A 9,587-nucleotide genomic window follows, 5' to 3' on the forward strand; every position below is an offset into this window, starting at 1 on the left:
ATGGAGGAGCCAGAGGAACTGGCAGACAGTGGGCAATCGCTGCCTCCAGTTTACATCTATAGTCTCAAGGATGTCAGGATGTGCAATTCCCTGGCCAAAGTCCCCGAATAGGCCAGTATGGCCCATCAGTTCTTTGACTGAAGCATGTGCACTGCGTCAGCGAATAAGGATAGGTGAGTCCAAGGTAGCCTGCGTGGAGGAGGGGGCTGCCTTCCGCACTGATGCCTGTTTGCAGCGTCTCCAGAAGGGCAGCTGGGAAGGAGATGATGATCATCCAGACTCCACGGAATAAGGGCTAGGTTAAGACTGCCCGGCCCCCGGAAGGGTATTGACTATGCAGCCATTGTAGGAGGGGCTGTAATCACAGCTACCCATGCCTGATTGATGGAATGTGCCAAGTAGCCATTAACTGATCCAGAGGGTGGCATCTGCAAAGAAAATCTTCACCAGGAGTAGATGCCATCTCAGGAAGCCACTTTCTTCCATAGGCTCATCCATAGGAAGCAGCTCCTCATCTGTTGAAGTCTTATCATGAGATTTTAACAAGTCACATCTTCAGGCTCCACTTCTGGTTCTCTTCCTATTTCCACAAACCTTCATTTACACATTATCCGTGGAGCATGATAAAGTAAAGCACAATTGAGAGAGAGAGTGAAATAGTGTGAGGAAAGAGAGACTTTCTTAAATATGACCCAACTGAGGTCTGCAGGAGAAATGTGACATAGTTAGTAAACAGACAAAAACAAAACAAAAAAGGCAAAGAGAATTTCAAGCAGAATTTTAAAAACAGTTTGGGCAAAGGAACTGTGGTACAAGGGAATGTGAAAGTTTGGGCAGGATCTTAGAGGTCTTTAAGTTTAACCAGTCACTGACCCCATGTACCTTTGACATAACTCAGCATCTAATAAGAACAGCTTCCAGGAGGAAGCAAACTGTCCTCAGCGAGAAACAGAAAACAATCTGATGTTTGGCAGCATGCCATGGTACAGATTTTATTTTAGATAGAACCTCTGGGTTTGAAACTCTGTTTCAACTCCTTGCTATATAACTCGAGCAAAGTCTACAACTTCTCTAGATACCAGATTTCTTGTCTCATAGTACCACCTACTTATGGTTTTAATTGGTAGATTAAAAAGGAACACATATGTAATGTACACAGCACGGTACCTGACCCACAGCAAGTGCTGAATAAATACTACTTTCATCTCATGACCACCCATCTTGGTAACTGCAAGAAAAATGAGAACGGGAATCCCAGAATGTGTTTTGAATTTCCAACCTGAGCTGTTTCGTAGAAGCACTACCTCTGCTACAAGCAATCATATTTTATCTCTGCAGATGCAGTATATAGCATTCCTGTTTTCACAACAACTATTTAACATACATGGAAAATGCTTTAAAATTTTTTCACCTTTTCCTGTCCAGATGTCCTCAAATTTCTACTATTGTATCTCCAGGGAAAAGGTGTGTGTGGGGGGGGTAGATTAATAGTTTACAGATTTCAGCATTTGCGTTTATCACCTGAGGACCCAGTTAAGATTTACTAAGACATTATGCAGATAAATTTAAACAGTGACTAGTTCTGAATTTCAATCACGAATAGCCAACCAAATATGACTCTTCTTTTCTCCTGCGTGAATTAAGTCTCGAAGAGTAGTCTCTAGTCTCCAGCAGGAAAAAAACCAAAGCAGTAAGACTACTTTGATCACCCTCTACTGGAGCAGGGCCTCTACTTTCACTCAAAACTGGTTTGTTTTATTAAGTTCAGAGTTTGTCAGGCTGAACCATCCTAGTGACTCCTTCCTTTATTGCAGCAGTGTTTGTGAAAGACCTGTTTTTGGTTTAAAATGACTGTCTCCACCAAGATCCAGAAAAGCTGCTAGGCTTTGAGCTCACAGAGAGTCCTTTATTCGGCCAGGACACAAGCAAGTCAGTGTCAGCACAGAGCCGCTCTCTCTCTGTGAGCTTCTGTGCTGATGGTTTAAGGGAGGGAATGATGCAATCCACTCAGATCTGAGATGGAGGGGCTCCTCTGTCATACACACAGCTCCTTCTCTTCTGTTTGTGCTGGTCCCGTCGCCCTCCCAAGAGGGTAACAGTGAGAAAAGCTTCTGCTGCTCTGGCCCCAAGAAACTCTTTAGGCCAAAAGGACCTGCCCAGCCCCAGGCGGCCCTGTGACTTCTGCTGCTGCCGCCTCATTGTAAAAACACGCGGCCTAGGACTTTACTACTTAACTGCACTTCTCAGACCAGCAGCTTGGGCCTACCTAACTTGGGAGCTTGTTAGAGATGTAGATCTGCTTACCTTTTGCTCGGGGCAAATCAGAATCTGCCTTTTAACGAGACTGCCTGGCAATTCATATGTACTTTAAAGTTTAAGAAACACGGGGGCGCCTGGGTGGCTTAATTGGTTAAAGTGTCTGACTTTGGCTCAAGTCATGATCTCAGGACTCATGAGTTCGAGCCCCGCCATCTGGCTCTGTGCTGAACAGCTCAGAGCTTGGAGCCTGTTTCAGATTCTTTGTCTCCCTCTCTCTCTGCCCCTCCCCTGCTTGCACTCTTTCTCTCTCTCTCTCTCTCAAAAATAAACAAACATTAAAAAAATTTTTTTAGGAAGCACTGTCCTAGGCTACCCAGCCAAGAAAGACAGGGAGAAAACAAAAAGCACTCTGAAGGTGCAATGCATTTCCTTTGCCCCAAATGTCCTTTCCTACTCCAATCTGCAGGCCTCATCTCTGCATACCTAGATCCTCCCCTGTCTTTCTTTGTTGAGCTGTCTGCAATGCCTCTTCTGGAAGTCTTCACCGATTGTGTAAGCCAGAGGCATCTTCCTCTCAGTTACCTGTATCTTGCTGCAGTCTGTTTACACTGTACGAGTATGTTTGCACAGGTCTAATCCATCATATTTGAGGCTTGAGACTTGCCTGAACCTTCTCTACATCCTCTAGAATGTCTAGCACGGTGGGCCCTGGGGGGGAGGAAAGCCTATTTATTTATTGAAAAAAGGGAAGGGAAAGAAGAAAAAACCCGGCTCTGTTCAAAAAGTCACTGTCTCTGAAAAGCTGCATGTAGCCCCAGGGATGAACTTAAGCCTGTTTGAAACAGGAACCCAGGAACCATGTTATGTTCATCTTTAAAGAGCCCCCCAGTACACCAGACACAGAAATGTCCCAGTTTTCCAGAACCTAACTGGACCAGATCAGATTCAAACCCACCCCATTACAGCACTCATCATTTAGACCTGGCCCAAAGCAGAACTCATTCAAGAATAAAATCACAATTGGGGCGCCTGGGTGGCTTAGTCGGTTAAGTGTCCGACTTTCGCTTAGGTCATGATCTCGCGGTTCGTGGGTTCGAGCCCCGTGTCGGGCTCTGTGCTGACTGCCAGCTCAGAGCCTGGAGCCTGTTTCAGTCTGTGACTCCCTCTCTCTCTGACCCTCCCCTGCTCACACTGTCTCTCTCTCTCTCCTAGAAATAAATAAAACATTAAAAAAAAAAAGAATAAAATCACAATTCTGTTTGCTAGAGCCTTGACCCCTGGCTTTCAGTATGTTGTGGGCTCTGAACACACTACCTCTTTCCCCATTTTTTGTCCTATGTGTTTTCCCACTTTAATATATTTTTGCTAAAGAAAAGTATTTTTGAAAACTTGTTCAGATTCATTGTCTCTTTGGAAAGAAAGCTTACTGAAATATTTGTTTCTTTTAAATGTTCATTTATTTTTGAGAGAGAGAGGGAGAGAGACAGGGCACAAGTCAGGGAGGAGCAGAGAGAGAGGGCAACAAAGAATCTGAAGCAGGTTCCAGGCTCTGAGCTGTCAGCACAGAGCCGGACATGGAGCTCAAACCCATGAACCATGAGATCATGACTTGAGCCGAAATAGGATGCCCAACCAGCTGAGCCACCCAGGTGCCCCAATATTTAATATTTCTAATTCAAGTTTTCATAATGCATACTTGAGTGAGGGCAGTGAGTTTCTGGCGGCAAGTTACAAGTTGAAAGAACATTTTATTGCTCTTAAGTGATAGTTGAGTCCATTAAAAACCTTGACTCTAGGTAAGATTTATGATGTCATCTTTACAATAAATATGTCCTTCCAACAGACATCCTGGTGTCATTATCATTTTATCACACATAAAATATAATGGGAAATGTTCCTGGGACTTATAAGAAATTAGACTTTACTAGTGTCACTACTGTTGAGACTCATAAAATGAGTATATGACCCTCATGGGGAGACTTTGTCATGGGACTAGAGTTCACAGAAAGCAGGCATGTTTTCTTTGAGAAGCATTTAAAAAGTATGACTAAGTTATTGAAGATCAGTCAATTTGGGGGTACTGTCATGTGTCATAATATTTTTCAAGAAAAATCAATGATCTGGTCGGAGGGAATATTCAACAGCTATAGCCTTGTGATTTCCACCTCTGTGGATTTCTTTTCAGGAAACAGCTCTATTATAGCAGCATTAATTGTGAGAGCAAAAGTGAGTAACACTTCTCAGGAAACAGGAAATAATTAGGTGCATTTAGTCATTTTATTTGATGAAATATTATGTACCTTTTATAAACAATGAATAAAACTGGAGACTGTTTATGAGACCAGCTTACTCTTTTTTAAATTTAATACAATAAGCTGTGCAAGTATTATGGAAACTAAGCATACCTCCAGGGCACTGTATGCAGAGGTGAAACTGACAAATACAATTCATGACATAGTGACCAAGAAGATATAGTTACAAACTGATCATATGCTATGATGTAAGAGGTTAGTCTATAATAGGGGAACCTAAGCTGGTTTGGGGAAGAGGATATTTGCCAAGGAAACCTGTGGGGGGGATAGTGGAGGAAGGGGAGGGGCAGGGGGAGTTAGCAGGGGAAGACTGGGAGAGAATGTTCCAGATGGAAACAGCAAGAACAGAGGAGCAGAAACCCAGAGGTGGGAAAAAGTTTGATGCCATTACAGAAGTGGAAGAAGGACCAAATCAACTGGAGCATAATTCATGAGAGGAGAATGGTGTACCCTGAGGAACCATATCGTGCGATGCCTTTGAGAGTTATCTCGAAGTTTCTCAAGTGCAGGGGTGGCAGGGAGCTATTTATAGTTTAAGACTGCTTTGTGCTATATGGGGAATGGGTTGAAATCTATCGAGAGTAGAAGAAGGGAAGGCACTTTGCAGACCACTGTAACGGTCCGGTAAGAGAGATGAAATTACTTTAGACAAGATTTAAAATGGGGAAGATGAGGAAAAGGGAACAGATTCAACTATGTTCTGGAGGTGAGAAAAATAAAGTTTGCTCATAGATTAGGAGCAAGAATGAAAACATTAATGACCGTCTTAATTTGCTTCCTTTAAACCGCTGGGGAAATGGCAATTCACTCACATACTTCATATAGTTGGAAATTTAGGAAAGAAAACTTAAAAATCCATTTTGGGCCTGAGGTTGAGATCTTATCAGAGAACCGAGTTGAATAGTCAAGTCGACAGTATACAGGTTTGGAAAAATAGCTCAGAAAATAGATCTGGTTTGAAATTAGCTATTTGGGAACCATTGGCATTAAGATGATATTTGATGCTATCGTATAGAAGGAGCATAGGATATCTGGAGGCAGGGGGGAAGCCCATTTTCAGTTCCAAGGAACTATAGCATTAAGAGGTCTTATTAAGGAGGAAGAGCTATCACAGGTGACTTTCAGGCTGGAGATCTGTTGGAGAATTCTGGAACCCAGAAAATAGTATTTCAAGAAGGAAGGTGTGGTCGGCATTGTTGAATACGCTAAGAGGTCAGGCAAGATGGTGTGCTCCTATGTTTAAGAAATAGTTGTCTTATTAGGGTGGTGGTTTTAGAAGTACAGTATGTTATTTTTGCAATTGTTTAACCTTTATGTATTTAGTTAACATCCGGATGTTCCTTTATGCTAATTTAATTTCAGCAAGATGGTATGTGTGATGTATTTACTCCATCTTGATGCTCACACTTTGTTAATCATTTGTTTTTGTATCTCTCTGTTGTTTTCCTATATATTAGCCCATTAACGCTCTTGTCTCCAGTCTAGGATTAAACCTTTAAAAGTTTTAAAGCTGACCAGCCCTCCAGCCGAACAGCACAACTGCCAAATGCACAAAGTCCCTGCTTTATGAACACTGTGTTGAATATATGTTTGTTTCATATGAGTTTTTGCATGATCTATAACAAGTTATATATTTCTTCCTTTGTTTATTTATGGAATTTTGCCCAAAGTATCCCTTTCCTAAAAACAAACAAAAACCCCCCACCAAACTCCAAAACTACCTTATTCAGGTAAATTCTGGCCTTAATTAGGCAGATACCCAGTGAGGCAAAGATGACAGTATCTGAACAAGATGATCCTTTGTTTGCTCTTTTTTAAAAAGAAATTCTGATATTCTATTCAGGAACTAAAGAAAGGAAGTGAGATGGATTGGAAAGGAACTATTATCTTCCCGATTTGGGGATATCCCCACCCTCTACTTAAATACCTTGACTATTCATTTTCTTCAGAGTGACTCAGAGTGTGGTGCTCATGAGTAGAAAAAAAGAAAGAGGAAGGAGCCTCCAAAAAACTGGTCTCAGCACAATTGGCAGGCCTCTGTTCACTTCCCCTAATTTTCTACCTAAAGGCTTTAATCATACTGTTAGGTCATAGTCTCACGTCAAGTGTAAATTCTTCTCGGCAAGAATTCAAATCCATACAGATTGCCTTCTGTAACCCTCAACAACTCTGTTATGGCTTACTGGAAGTAGCCCAAAGTCACTTCCATGCTAAATGTCTCATGAGACAGGACAGATCTCCATGTCACTCGTATTCTGACTTTTCTACCTCCTCCTATCTGTATCATCAGGCGTGTTCAGATAGGTTTCAAGAAAATATGTCATCCCTTCTCTTTGTTATGGATACTGCAGTATAACTTCCACAGCCCTGGGGATTGAAGGGGTACCTGGGAGTGTTGAAGATCTGGCAGCTGGATGGAAGAGAGTAAGTGAGGGTATGTTTTAAAGGTTTTATACGGCAGGTGCCGTGGTTCCTGAGACTACAGCTCTTAGGGAAGGATGATTGCATTTTTCTAGTGATACTCTTTTTAAAAAAGTTTTAATGTTTATTTAGTTTTAAGAGAGAGACAGAGTGTGAGTAGGGGATGGGCGGAGAGAGAGGGAGACACAGAATTCCAGGCAGGTTCCAGGCTCCAAGTTGTCAGCACAGAGCCAGACGTGGGGCTCAAACTCACCACAAACCATGAGACCATGACCTGAGCTGAAGTCGTCAGATGCTTAACAGACTGAGCCACCAAGGCACCCCTGTAATGGAAATTTTAAAAGAAAACCAAACTGCAAAAAACCTAAACATCCGAAGATAGGGGACTAGTTAACATTATAGAGTATGCATTTTCTTAAATACTAGATAGTCATTACAAATTATTAGGTAGCTGTATATTATTTTCCTGGAGGGAAGTTACAATATAATAGTGATAAAAGCAGTTTACAAAACAGTGTGCACAGTATGAATCCACTGTAATTAAATATATATAAAAATACAAGCATGCATAGAAAAGAAGTTTTGTAGAAATAAACAATGAAATTTTAACAAAGGCTATCTCTAGGAGGTGTATTTGTGTAGGGTTTTTTTTTCTGTTTCTTTATCTGCACCTTTGAATTTTGCTGCAATATCATGGGTTTCTTACATAATTTGAATGCAGGAAATTTAAGCAATTTTTCTAATTCTAAATTCTAATTTGAATTACCTAAAACCCACTGCATTGTTTCTAAATGACTGTATAAACTGCAAAAACTAATGAAGGTAGATAGGTAGATGGCTGGCTGGCTGGCTGGATAGATGGGTAGAGAACTGATTAAAAATAATAGCATTACTGCTATTTATGTTACTCACATAAAACCACCTTATTTATGAGTATTTGTATTGGAAAATTCTAAAAATATTTGAAAATAAAATGGCTCTTTGAATTATTTTACTGTATTTCTTTTCAAATTCAATGTGTTTTTCTTTAAATTCTGTTTTATAAGGATATGTACAGTGAGCCCAATTCATTTCAAACTAAATGATGTGACTAAGTGATTTTAATGCTGTCTCTTTCAAGGCTTAAATTGGAAAATGATGAAGCTAAATAAGTAGCTTTTCTATGCTTATATTTATACCGCAGTTCCTCTAAGTATATATATTAGTTAGCAGTTGCCACAAAAATGCTGCATAACAAGTTGTCCTAAAACTTGATTGCTATAAGAACACACATTAAATGCTCATGGATCTGCAGGTAACTATGGTTCACCTGATTTAGACTGCTCTGGCTGGGAAGTTATGCCACAGAAAGCAGGATGGCTGGACTTGGCCCCAGGCTTTGGATTGAGTTCAAGTCTAGTCCATGTGTGCTTGTTTTGGGGATAAAATAGCAGCAGCTCCATGGGGCATGCTCTTCTCATGGCAGAGCCCTGGAACACGAAAATCAAGCAAAATTACATAAGCACTTTTCATTTATAGCCTCTTCTCACTTCCATTCACCAAAGCAAGCCACATGGCCAAAGTTAGAGGGTTAAGTGGGTCCCAAGGGAAAGGGAAAGGTATTGAATGTTGGTTAAACAATGCTCCCAGTTATCACAGTAAGTGAATCAGTGACTGAGAAGTAACCCACAAACTGTTACATGGAAAACACTACAACGGGAGACTTCAATTTTGAGATTGAGAGAAACTTAAGTCAATTTTCAAAAGGACATTTCACATTCTGTTTTTGCTTTTTTCTCTCTTTCCTACCCCACTAAGTGAACGATTTGCCATGTATGAGGCCAGTACTGCACTGTACTAATAGGCATCCTTGTGTACCAACAGAGCTTTCTACAGGATGAAAAATATCTGTTCACTTAATTGGACAACTTCACAGCAAGTCTGTCCCTAAGAACAACCAAAATCAGTTGAACAGTTCTCCAAAAAGAGAAGCTGGCTTCTGATAAAAGAGAAGCAAGTCATAGAAAGGTATGCTTTTCCTCTGATCTGGGAGATTCCTCTAGTAGATAAAGGAGAAATGCAAGTTACATATGCTCTCTTTAGGTCTCTTTAGGCAAAAATTAAGAGTCAAGAATATCACTTGAGGAGCATCTAGGTGGCTCAGTTGGTTAAGCGTTGGACTTCGGCTCAGGTCATGATCTCATAGTCTGTGAATATGAGCCCCACATTGGGTTCTATGCCAGATCCTGCTTTGGATTCTGTGTCTCCCTCTCTCTCTGCTCCTCCCCCACTCACGCTCTCTCTCTCTCTCTCCCTCCCTCAGAAATAAAATTTCCATTATAAATAACACTTGGATGAGGATTCTTGTTTGTATATTTTTCTCACTTTTCAAATTATTTCCCTAGGATCAATCCCTACAAGAGATTTTGCTAATGCAAAGGTTAAATGTATATAAAAGGTTTAAGACCCTTGTCAAGATAAGTTCCAGGAAGCCGGCACCCATTTATATTCCCTCTAGCTAGAAGACTTTTGCTGCATCTTCCAAAAGATCTTCCATCTTTTGCTGCTTTTTGAAAGATGTTTCTCCCTCCTGTGTTATCTTTTACATATCTACTA

General features: G+C 40.9%; 1 pseudogene; it reads left to right on the forward strand.

Annotated features, from left to right (window-relative positions):
- Positions 1-9,376, forward strand: LOC144236641 (histone deacetylase 8 pseudogene; annotated as a pseudogene).
- Positions 9,377-9,587: the final 211 nt, after the last annotated feature.

The sequence above is a fragment of the Crocuta crocuta genome, unplaced genomic scaffold (genome assembly GCF_008692635.1).
Source record: "Crocuta crocuta isolate KB4526 unplaced genomic scaffold, BGI_CrCroc_1.0 scaffold175, whole genome shotgun sequence".
In the NCBI taxonomy this organism is placed as follows: domain Eukaryota; kingdom Metazoa; phylum Chordata; class Mammalia; order Carnivora; family Hyaenidae; genus Crocuta; species Crocuta crocuta.